Genomic DNA, 9,433 nt, shown 5'->3' on the forward strand with positions numbered 1-9,433 from the left:
ACTGTATCTGAAGTCTCTTTCCCAAAATTCAACCTTGGTGGAGAATTACAGCCACTAGAGCCAGTCCCACAATGAGCTTTCCTCAGTATGTACCATTTCTGAGTCTGTAGCTATTGAGAAGGGGGGCAAGGTGGAGGCTGGGGGTGTGGCTTTGACCAACTGCCACCTTTGCCTTGTAGGTACTAGCAGTCCATTGAGAGTTTCTCATTTCAGTACTGGTTTGTATGTCTGACTTTTGTTTCTTTAAATTTGCCACAGTCTCTCTCCATCTTGCCAATGTCTAAATCTGTACATAATACAATAACAACATAACAAAATAAAAAGCAAAATGATAAATCTGTGCTGGTGAACAATCCGTATGGGTACACAAAGCCACATACACTTTCCACGGACTTCTCCAATCCCTGGGAATCACAGGGGCAACTCATTATTCATCATACCCGTGAGCAATGACAGAATGACAACAGCAACGAGAAAAAAAATTATTCATCAATAATTTTAATAGTTCAAATGTTTTTTGATACACTTTAATTGCAACAACATTTCTAAAAATGCTTGCTTTGATAATGCCTTAAAAATACATGAGTGCAGACTACAGGGGTAATGACCAAGGTTATTGCTATGGATAGGTGATTTATCAACTGATCATTCTGGTTGTGGCATGACCAACTCAAATTGCATTGCTAATCTTAGTTTTGTTCAACTGGTTTAAAATTCTGCTGGTTTCTGTGGACTGTCTGGAGACCTGCAAGCAACGGTAGGCAAATGTGCTGCCTCATGTTAAGCAGGTGCTGAGGAAGTTGTTATGCCCAGACACCATGGGTCCTCACATTAATTACATTTTTTGATCCTGCCTGTTTCCCTAGTGCCTACTAATTAGTCTTACTTAGTAGCTTGGCTGATGAAGTTGTTGAAACAGATACAGTGCCTTGGCAGTGATAATTCAGTTTCATCTGACTCCTCTCACCTGACCTTGCCTGGACTCTGAGTTGCCTCGTGCCACTGGGTTAAATTCAAATGGACAGGGAGATGGCATTCATGCACCTAACACCAAAAGTGTATACTATAAATAAAAATGTCTCACATGTACACAAAAAGAGTGGGCAGCATTGTGATGGAGGGTTTACTGATAGGTTTTTGCTTTTTAGCCTGTATTTTCATTTTTTTGCATTCAGTAAGTGTGATGACATTTACCAGTGTGTGGTTGTCCATATTGTTGATGGACTCAGGGAGAAGCTGACTTATTCCTCTGACTGACAGCTTTAACAGCAGTCAAGAGTGACCCATAAAGAACAGCTGCAGAGATAATCATCTAATGTGCCTTTGCGAATAATGACCCTGTGTGATCTGACCTCCATTACCACTTCAACCAGGCGACGACTGTGTGCCCTGAAGTTGAAAGATGACAAGCAGAAAACAGCATTGTTGCTATGACTGCCAGGGGACTGATGATCGCTTCCCACTGTCCTGCTGTACAGTGGTGTGAAAAAGTGTTTGCCCCCTTCCTCATTTCCTGTTCTTTGCCGGTTGTCCAACTTAATGTTTTCGGAACATCAACCAATTTCAACAATAGTCAAGGACAACACAAGTAAACACAAAATGCAATTTAAATTAAGGTGTTTATTATTAAAGGTGAAAAAAAATCCAAACCATCATGGCCCTGTGTGGAAAAAGTGATTGCACCCCTTTTTAAAACATACTATAACTGTGGTTGTCCCACACTGGGTTCAATTTCTCTAGCCACACCCAGGCCTGACTATTGCCACACCTGTTCACAATCAAGCATCACTTAAATGAGCTGCTGACACAGTAAGATCCACCAGAAGATCCTTAAAGCTACACTCATGTCGAGACCCAAAGAAATTCAGGAACAATTGAGAAAAAAGTAATTGAGATCTATCAGTCTGGAAAGGGTTATAAGCCATTTCCAAAGTCTTGGGAATCCGCGAACCACAGTGAGAGCCATTATCCACAAATGGCGAAGACTGGAACAGTCGTGAACCTTCCCAGGAGTGGCCGCCGCCCAAAATTACCCCAAGAGCGCAGCGATGACTCATCCAAGAGGTCACAAAAGACCCCACAACAACGTCCAAAGACTGCAGGCCTCCTGCCTGCCTTTAAGGTCAGCGTCATGCCTCCACCATCAGGAAAGACTGGGCAAAAATGGCCTGCATGGCAGAGTTCCAAGAGAAAACCACTGCGAGCAAAAAGACATCAAAGCTCGTCTCAATTTCTCCACAACATCTTGAGATCCCCAGACTTTTGGGACAACATTCTGTGGACTGATGAGACAAAAGTGGAACTCTTTGGAAGGTGTGTGTCCAAGTATTTTCTGGCGTAGAAGGAACACTGCATTTCATAAAAGAACATTATACCAACAGTAAAATATGGTTTGGTAGTGTGATGGTCTGGGCTGTTTTGCTGCTTCAGGACCTGGAGACTTGCCGTGAAAAGGAACTATTAATCTGCTGTCTACCCAGAGATCCTGAAGGAGAATGTCCGACCATCGTTCGTGTACTCAAGCTGAACGAACTTGGGTTCTGCAGCAGGACAATGATCCTAAACACACCAGCAAGTCCACCACCGAATGGCTGAAGAAAAACAAAATGAAGACTTTGGAGTGGCCTAGCCAAAGTCCTGACCTGAATCCTATTGAGATGTTTGGTATGACCTTAAAAAGGCCGTTCATGCTCGAAAACCCCTAATGTACATGAATTGGACAATTCTGCAAAGGTGAGTGGGCCAAAATTCCTCCAGGACGCTGTAAAAGCCTCATTGCACGTTTCGCAAACGCTTGGTTGCAGTTGTTGCTGCTAAGGGTGGCCCAACCAGTTATTGGTTTAGAGGGCAATCACTTTTTCACACAGGGCCGTGATGGTTTGGATTTTTTTTCACCTTTACTATAAACACCTTCATTTACAAATTGCATTTTGTGTTTACTTGTATTGTCCTTGACTATTGTTTAAATTGGTTTAATGTTCCAAAACACTTAAGTGTGACAAACATGCAAAGGAACAGGAAATGAGGAAGGGGGCAAACACTTTTTCACACCACTGTAGGTAATTCCACTGCTTCATGACTGAATATCAACAAAATCTCAATAACAATGGTATATCCAAAGCTGACATGGCTCAGGGCTGCAGGGCCCAGCTGGTAGCGGGACACCAAACCGAACCTCAGTAAGAGTGTAAAACAAGCTTACATGCCAGTTATGGCAATAACTGTACTTACATGCCATGCCATTACAATACTTACATGCCAGTTATGGCCAAAAATAATAAGAAAGTGGGATAAAAGAGGAGGTGGGGGTCAATAGGGGCCCTCTGCACAGTGTAGCCCAGGGGTCCTGAGAAATCCAGAAACACCTGACAGAAAGCAGATTACTCAAAGTGAGCTCCCGGACTGATATTCTGAACTGGTTCATATTTTCATCCTAAAAGTTACCTGTTCAACCCTGCTTCCAGCACAGTGAGGATGAAAGCACTATGGAGTGCACTTTAAGCCCAGTATAAAAAGCATTAATGTCAGCCTACAGATCTCTGGGATGCTGCGTAACCCCTGGCACTTGTCATTGCAAAATTGTGGAGGCTTTTCTTTGGCAGCTACTGACAGCAAAAAGACAGGCTCTGTAATGCGTTTGAAGCAAAAGGGAGGACTAAATCACTCTGCCCCCGCAGACACAAAACGCATGGACACATTTATTCAGCACATTCTTGCTATCCATTGCAGTACTAAGGCATCACTTTGCACTTCGCTGTGGAGCTACAGTCATGCTGGCACCTGAAGGGAGACCTTCTCCAATAAAAAGCAATGGCGAGCAAGTAGAGGCACACTACAGTAGCTCCTCTCTGGAGCATTGAGGCAAAATACAAACAAGCAAACCCTTTTTACCCGACCCACTGTGTTTACCCTACAGTTGCTGCAATCTGTTCTGAGATAGGGGTAAACAAATAAAAGAGACTGTCAGAGAGAGTGGAGAGGCCAGGGAGGGTGCCATGATTGTGGGTTGAGAGTTCAGTGCTCACTTCAGCCTCGCAGCAGAGAGGAGCCAGCGCCCTGCAGTTTACATTTCCTGCAGTGAGAGTTTGCCATTTGCACTCAAATGTTGCATTGGTTTGTCTTCAGTGCCAGTGGGAGCAGTCAAGTTAGCGTGTTGTTTGCTATAGAATAAAACCTCCTGACTATAGGTACCATGAGCCCAACAGAGTTTACAGTGAAAGGGCACAGGGGCAGGACAAAGTGGAGGTAAGTGAGACAGTGTCTGTTTTATCGCAACATAAGCCTGTTGTGTTTGTCTGTTACTCAGTAAACACAGCGCTTGCCTTGTAGAACACATCATTTCGAACAATTATTCTTTATATTTATTGTGTTTCAGTGAGCTAGGGAGGGGTGAAGGAGCTCACAAAGGCTCCTTTGATTCAGGCTTGTTCCAAAGTCTTTTTTTTTCCTCCACACTTCTCCACCTCGGGTCATTACATTTGAACACTCCATTGAAGCCGCAAATTACAATTTTTTGGCAACACAAATGCTCTTCTTGAAGAATTATTTCTCTCGAGACAGAAATTGGCACTTGCAGAACTTAGCTGCGAGCGGTAGGATGCCAGATTCTACAGTCTGCAGGCGTGTTATATATGATAGCCATATATGATGCATGTTATTTCTTTGTTGTTGCTGATATGATCCCCTTCAATAAGAGGAAAAACAATCTCAAAAACATCTAGTAAAAGTAAAGCTATGTACAGTAAAATCCTACATGACATGTTTATGAACACTGGGATGCCTTTGCCCACACAGCTGTCATCAATCTGACCAAAGGGGGCAATAATGAACCATTTACCCACTGTAAGTCTCCGAGATGACTTGGATAAGACTGATAGCTTTTTTCTTACTGTAATTTCTCATTAGAAGCCATGGGAGTAAAAGCTGTTAATGAAATCCCATAAACAGTAAGACTTTAGTGGTGCTCATTTATTTTAATAATGTAGTAACATTACAGTAAGCAAGAGCTAAATAATTACAGAGATGGCTGGGACTTTGCAGCTTCAGCCACCTCAAAATAAACCTCATCTCCCACACATAACTTATGTCCATATGGAAGTATTTTGCAAAATATAGTGTAGGGAAACATAATGCCGTATGGATTGTGCTTTTTTCACAGCACATTTACACAACATATTTTAATACTGTTTTTTTAAATTCTGAATAAAATATTACAACAGTGACTAAAACTACACTGTTAAGTTTTGTTTTTTTTAAAGATAGTGGTCATTGTAAAAAATGTAGACAAATTAGACAAATGTGCAAAACACAAAAAGATCAGACAAAAATGAGAAATGTCTCACGTGACACAGCCTCACAGATTAAAGTGCACATATTATGAAATAAATCACTTTTTCTGGGATTTGGGGTGTTATTTTGTGTTTCTAGTTCTTCCACGTGCATACAGACTTGGGAAAAAAAACAGCCATGCTGTTTTGAGTGAGATAACGTTTCTGAATGTCCTTTGCCTTCAGTTTCCGAGTGAGCTGTTCAAAATCTGCACGGCTTTCTACGTCACTAGCCGAGACGAGGTGGCTAACCGTAGCATGCTAGCTCTAGCATACTAGCTCTTTCTCAATGGCAAAACACTGCTATAACACACACTAGTTCACCCTAAACCTCCAACTCCCAACAAAGATAGTAAAGAAGTGAGATGCCTCACTGTGGCTAAAACAGAGACTCAAACACACAGGATGAAAAGAGGATCTGCAGCAATGTGCGGTACAACAAAAAATATGGTGTTTTTTGAAAATGAAACCCTACAAACCTATTCTGGTACAACCTCAAAATACAGTTATAAACCTGTAAATGAGCTTAATGTGGGCACTTTAAGGACGGTATAGTAGCCAGATAGTGTCCAGGTTTTAACATACCTGTCACAACCTGCTGCAACGTCAATGCTATGAAGGAGAATTTAATTAAATTTGTAGTGCTCAAAGTATTGATATGAAAAACAACAGCAACATTTTCCAGAACCAATGTCCTGATACCAATATACTGAAAAATTAAATATCTGTTGTAATCTCTGCCTCCCCCTGGCGGCTTGTTGAAAAAATGCGTATGTGTGACGCAGTGGGGCAGGTGTGTTCTGGGTAGTGTAAACGAAGTACGAGTCTACAGTGCGAATGTAATATTAGCGCAGTCCATGCTCCAGCCAAACACTGGCGAGTTAAGTGCCTTTTATGCCTGTGAATGTAATAAAGCCCAAGATCATTGCTGAAACCAACTGACGCCTCACTGTTTTGGTAACCCGTACCACTAGACGTACGTTACCTGCCATGAGCCAAGGTATAAGTTTGAGACCAGCTCGCTCCCAACTACGGATCAGAGCGTGGAAGCTGGAAAGGTAACATATCGCACCAAGAACACTTCATTTTAGTCATTACAATTTTTGATTTGTAGAATTTGCTATTACTTCCTTTTCCTACAGGGGGTGCACGTTTAAGCAAGCCTAATACTCTCCGTGTTTCTCAAGGGTCTGCTTTGGTCCGTAAATGTCATCATCCACACAGGTCGGCAAGGGTGCAGCCCCAAATTTGTGACTGCGCCAAATGTACGCATACCAAGCGGGCCGACAGGGCGTGCTCCATCTCTAGTCCCACACTCAAGTCCAGTTGATGCACCTCTAGCTAGTTTGTCAAGAAGAAAAAACGGATGCTTGTTTTGGAGAGAGGATGGGCGAGGAGATCCAATGTTACGCACATTTATATAATTTTTCTGGAAAGATCAGAAACAGCACAAATAATGGTGGATTGGGAAATGTGCATGCATGGAATGCCAGACCAATGCAGACCCTTAATAGAAGTATAAATGGACCCCACGCACATGCGCACAACAGGTACAAGTCCACAGTTGTCCTCGGACACGGAACAGTGTGTCTGAGCTGTTGGTTGGACCAAAAAACTCCCTGTTGTCATGGCCGCGCAAACTAGGTGGGGTTTCGTTAAAGGGGTGTTGCAGCACCCCCTTAACGAAAGGTAGACAAATTACAACCATAATTAAAAATTACATACATTTATTTTAATGAATTTATCATTGATATTAACCTACTCTCTTTCCTTACAATTAAATGTAATTTGGTTTTAAAATTTGGTTGGTAAGAGATAAACACATAATTCAATCAGAATGAATCTGCCAATTCTGCCAAGAGTGAGGCGCCTCTGACACTCACTCACGAGTGAAGATAGTTGTGGAAACTTTCCCGGAGGGTACACAGTACAGAACTCAGCTTGCCTGTAACATGGCATGAAAGCGGATTTTGGATTTCTTCATAAATCAATCACAGGCTAACATGCCTAATAGACCCGAGTCAGAAAACCCAGCAACTGTAACCGAGCAGCAGCTCCTCTACACCTGTCACTCCCACAGCGACCCTGCTAGCAACAGACGACGAGGCAGCTTTTGATTGATTTCATTTAATCCAGAGATGTGTTTTATACCCTCGTATTTTGTGGCTCAGTGTCTGAGCTTGTAGTAGGCCTATCCTGTACCATTGTCGTAGCTTTGTACCTATATGCTGTGTTACCCATGCCTAGTTTTGCACTGTCTTGGATTTTGGATTTCATTCCTGGAGCGTTTGAATGGATGCTGGGTCGTGTGTGTGGTGGTTGACTTTGCCTGTCCCTTTTGAAAATTTGTCAGCACCCCTAACTCAAAGTTTGTTGCCGCGCCATGCCTGTTGTAGAGAAGCTGAGCCTTTATAATGTTATCGACTTTGTGAGTGAGTTACAGTTCAGAAAATGAACATTTCATTTCATCATCAAATGCAAACATTGAAAACATGAGTCTGGCTGTGAACGTTCCGGATGTGTATCTGACATGAACATGACCCCCGTAGTCTCCACACCCTTGCACTTTACGACTATATAAACTATATACTATATAAACATCACTCTGTCCTGCACTGGCTCTGAATTTTGCCAATGAATGAAAATTGCCACAGCACAGCCGATGTATGCGAAACATAATTCTTAGGAGACAGAGTTGCAATAACACAAAAGTAAAGGCCATTGGGGCCTCCTTCCACCATAGTAAAAGCACATGAAAATGCTGTCAAACAATATATTGATTTTGGTGTTATCCTACTTCAGAAACAGAACAACAACAGAAGCCTGTGGCATGAAATGAACCAGGCATCACCTTGTCAAATCAATACCCAGTAAAGAAACAAAAAACAGAGTTGTGAAATAATCTTCCTGTGTGTGTGTGTATTTATTTGGAATTGTGTTTTATAGGAGACTAACGTGTGTTAGTGTTTGTGTGTGTGAGCGCGCATGTGTTTATTTTTATCTGTTGGTGTAATCATGCTTGTAGCCCGTCCCTCTCCTTCTCCAGACCTCCTGTCTCAGCCTCCCTCTTTATTTATTTACCCTGGTCTCATCCAATCGAGCGGCAGATCAGTCTGTGGAAAGGGCAGCTTGCCAAGGCAGCCCTCTGTGACAGAGCAATGCATTAGGACATTAAGACACCCGCTTCTGCACAAAAAATCAATCAACCACCCCCAGATGCATTAGAGGCAGAGAAGGGCACCTCTTACACCTATCTGAATGCCATGCTGGCTAGCTCTGCGGCTCGGTTCCAATCTCCCTGCCTGTAGCATCATGCACACCTGGCTGGGCTTCTTTGCCTCACTGTTTTGTATTCATGTTTCCCACCCAGGAGCAAGGCTAGCTTTCAAACAAATCATTCTTCCTAATCATGCCTTCTCTATGAGCTGCAAATAAATAAGACTGAACAGCCAGTGCTGGAGTAGATGAAAGGGTAGCATATTATTTTCACTCTCTTTCTCTGTGTCTTTCCTCTGTTTGCTCATTTTTCCTCTGAACGCAGGAACTATGAAAACTGTACCCTGTAGATGAAAAGGACTCGCAACTTGCCAAACACTTCAAATTGGATAACATGGCCCGAGGTAAGAAGATAAATACTGTATGCTTGTTGTCAGGTGTGCATCAAATGTATTGATCCTAACTGTCTGAACGACAGGGATGCCACCCCCCTTACATTAACCCCCAAATGCCCCTTTGTGAGTACTTGTTCTTATTCCAGTGCTTCTAAAAATCCTTGACTGTAAGAGCCTGTTTAGTTTCTTTCTTAATCTTAATTTATCAGGGAATTTTCACTTAACCCTCATGTTGGTCAAATTGGGTCAAATTTGACCCGTTTTCAGTTAATAATTTGGGCCGTTGAATTAAGCGCTGAAAATACCAACATTAAAAATATCAAAAGAAATTTGCAAAAAAACATAATAAAAGCCCCCACAACATTGAAAGAGTAACTAAAATGTTGGAAATAGTTATAATAATGTTGAAAAAAAGTGACTTACGTTTTTTTGGTCATGGTTGAGGGGAAGACAACAAAAGGGTTAAAGCAATGCTAGCTCATGGGCAACTGAGCA

The 9,433-nt window shown here is 42.2% G+C and overlaps 1 long non-coding RNA gene across 1 annotated transcript in view; it reads right to left on the reverse strand.

Moving 5' to 3' along the window:
* The window catches only part of LOC116671347 (uncharacterized), a 24,464-nt gene extending 17,543 nt beyond the window's left edge, over positions 1 to 6,921 (reverse strand). The window contains exon 1 of the long non-coding RNA XR_004327248.1: positions 6,911 to 6,921. This is a non-coding gene — a long non-coding RNA (uncharacterized LOC116671347). The remainder of the gene's footprint in view (positions 1 to 6,910) is intronic.
* Positions 6,922 to 9,433: the final 2,512 nt, after the last annotated feature.

Source organism: Etheostoma spectabile, chromosome 21 (assembly GCF_008692095.1).
Source record: "Etheostoma spectabile isolate EspeVRDwgs_2016 chromosome 21, UIUC_Espe_1.0, whole genome shotgun sequence".
NCBI classification, from domain to species: domain Eukaryota; kingdom Metazoa; phylum Chordata; class Actinopteri; order Perciformes; family Percidae; genus Etheostoma; species Etheostoma spectabile.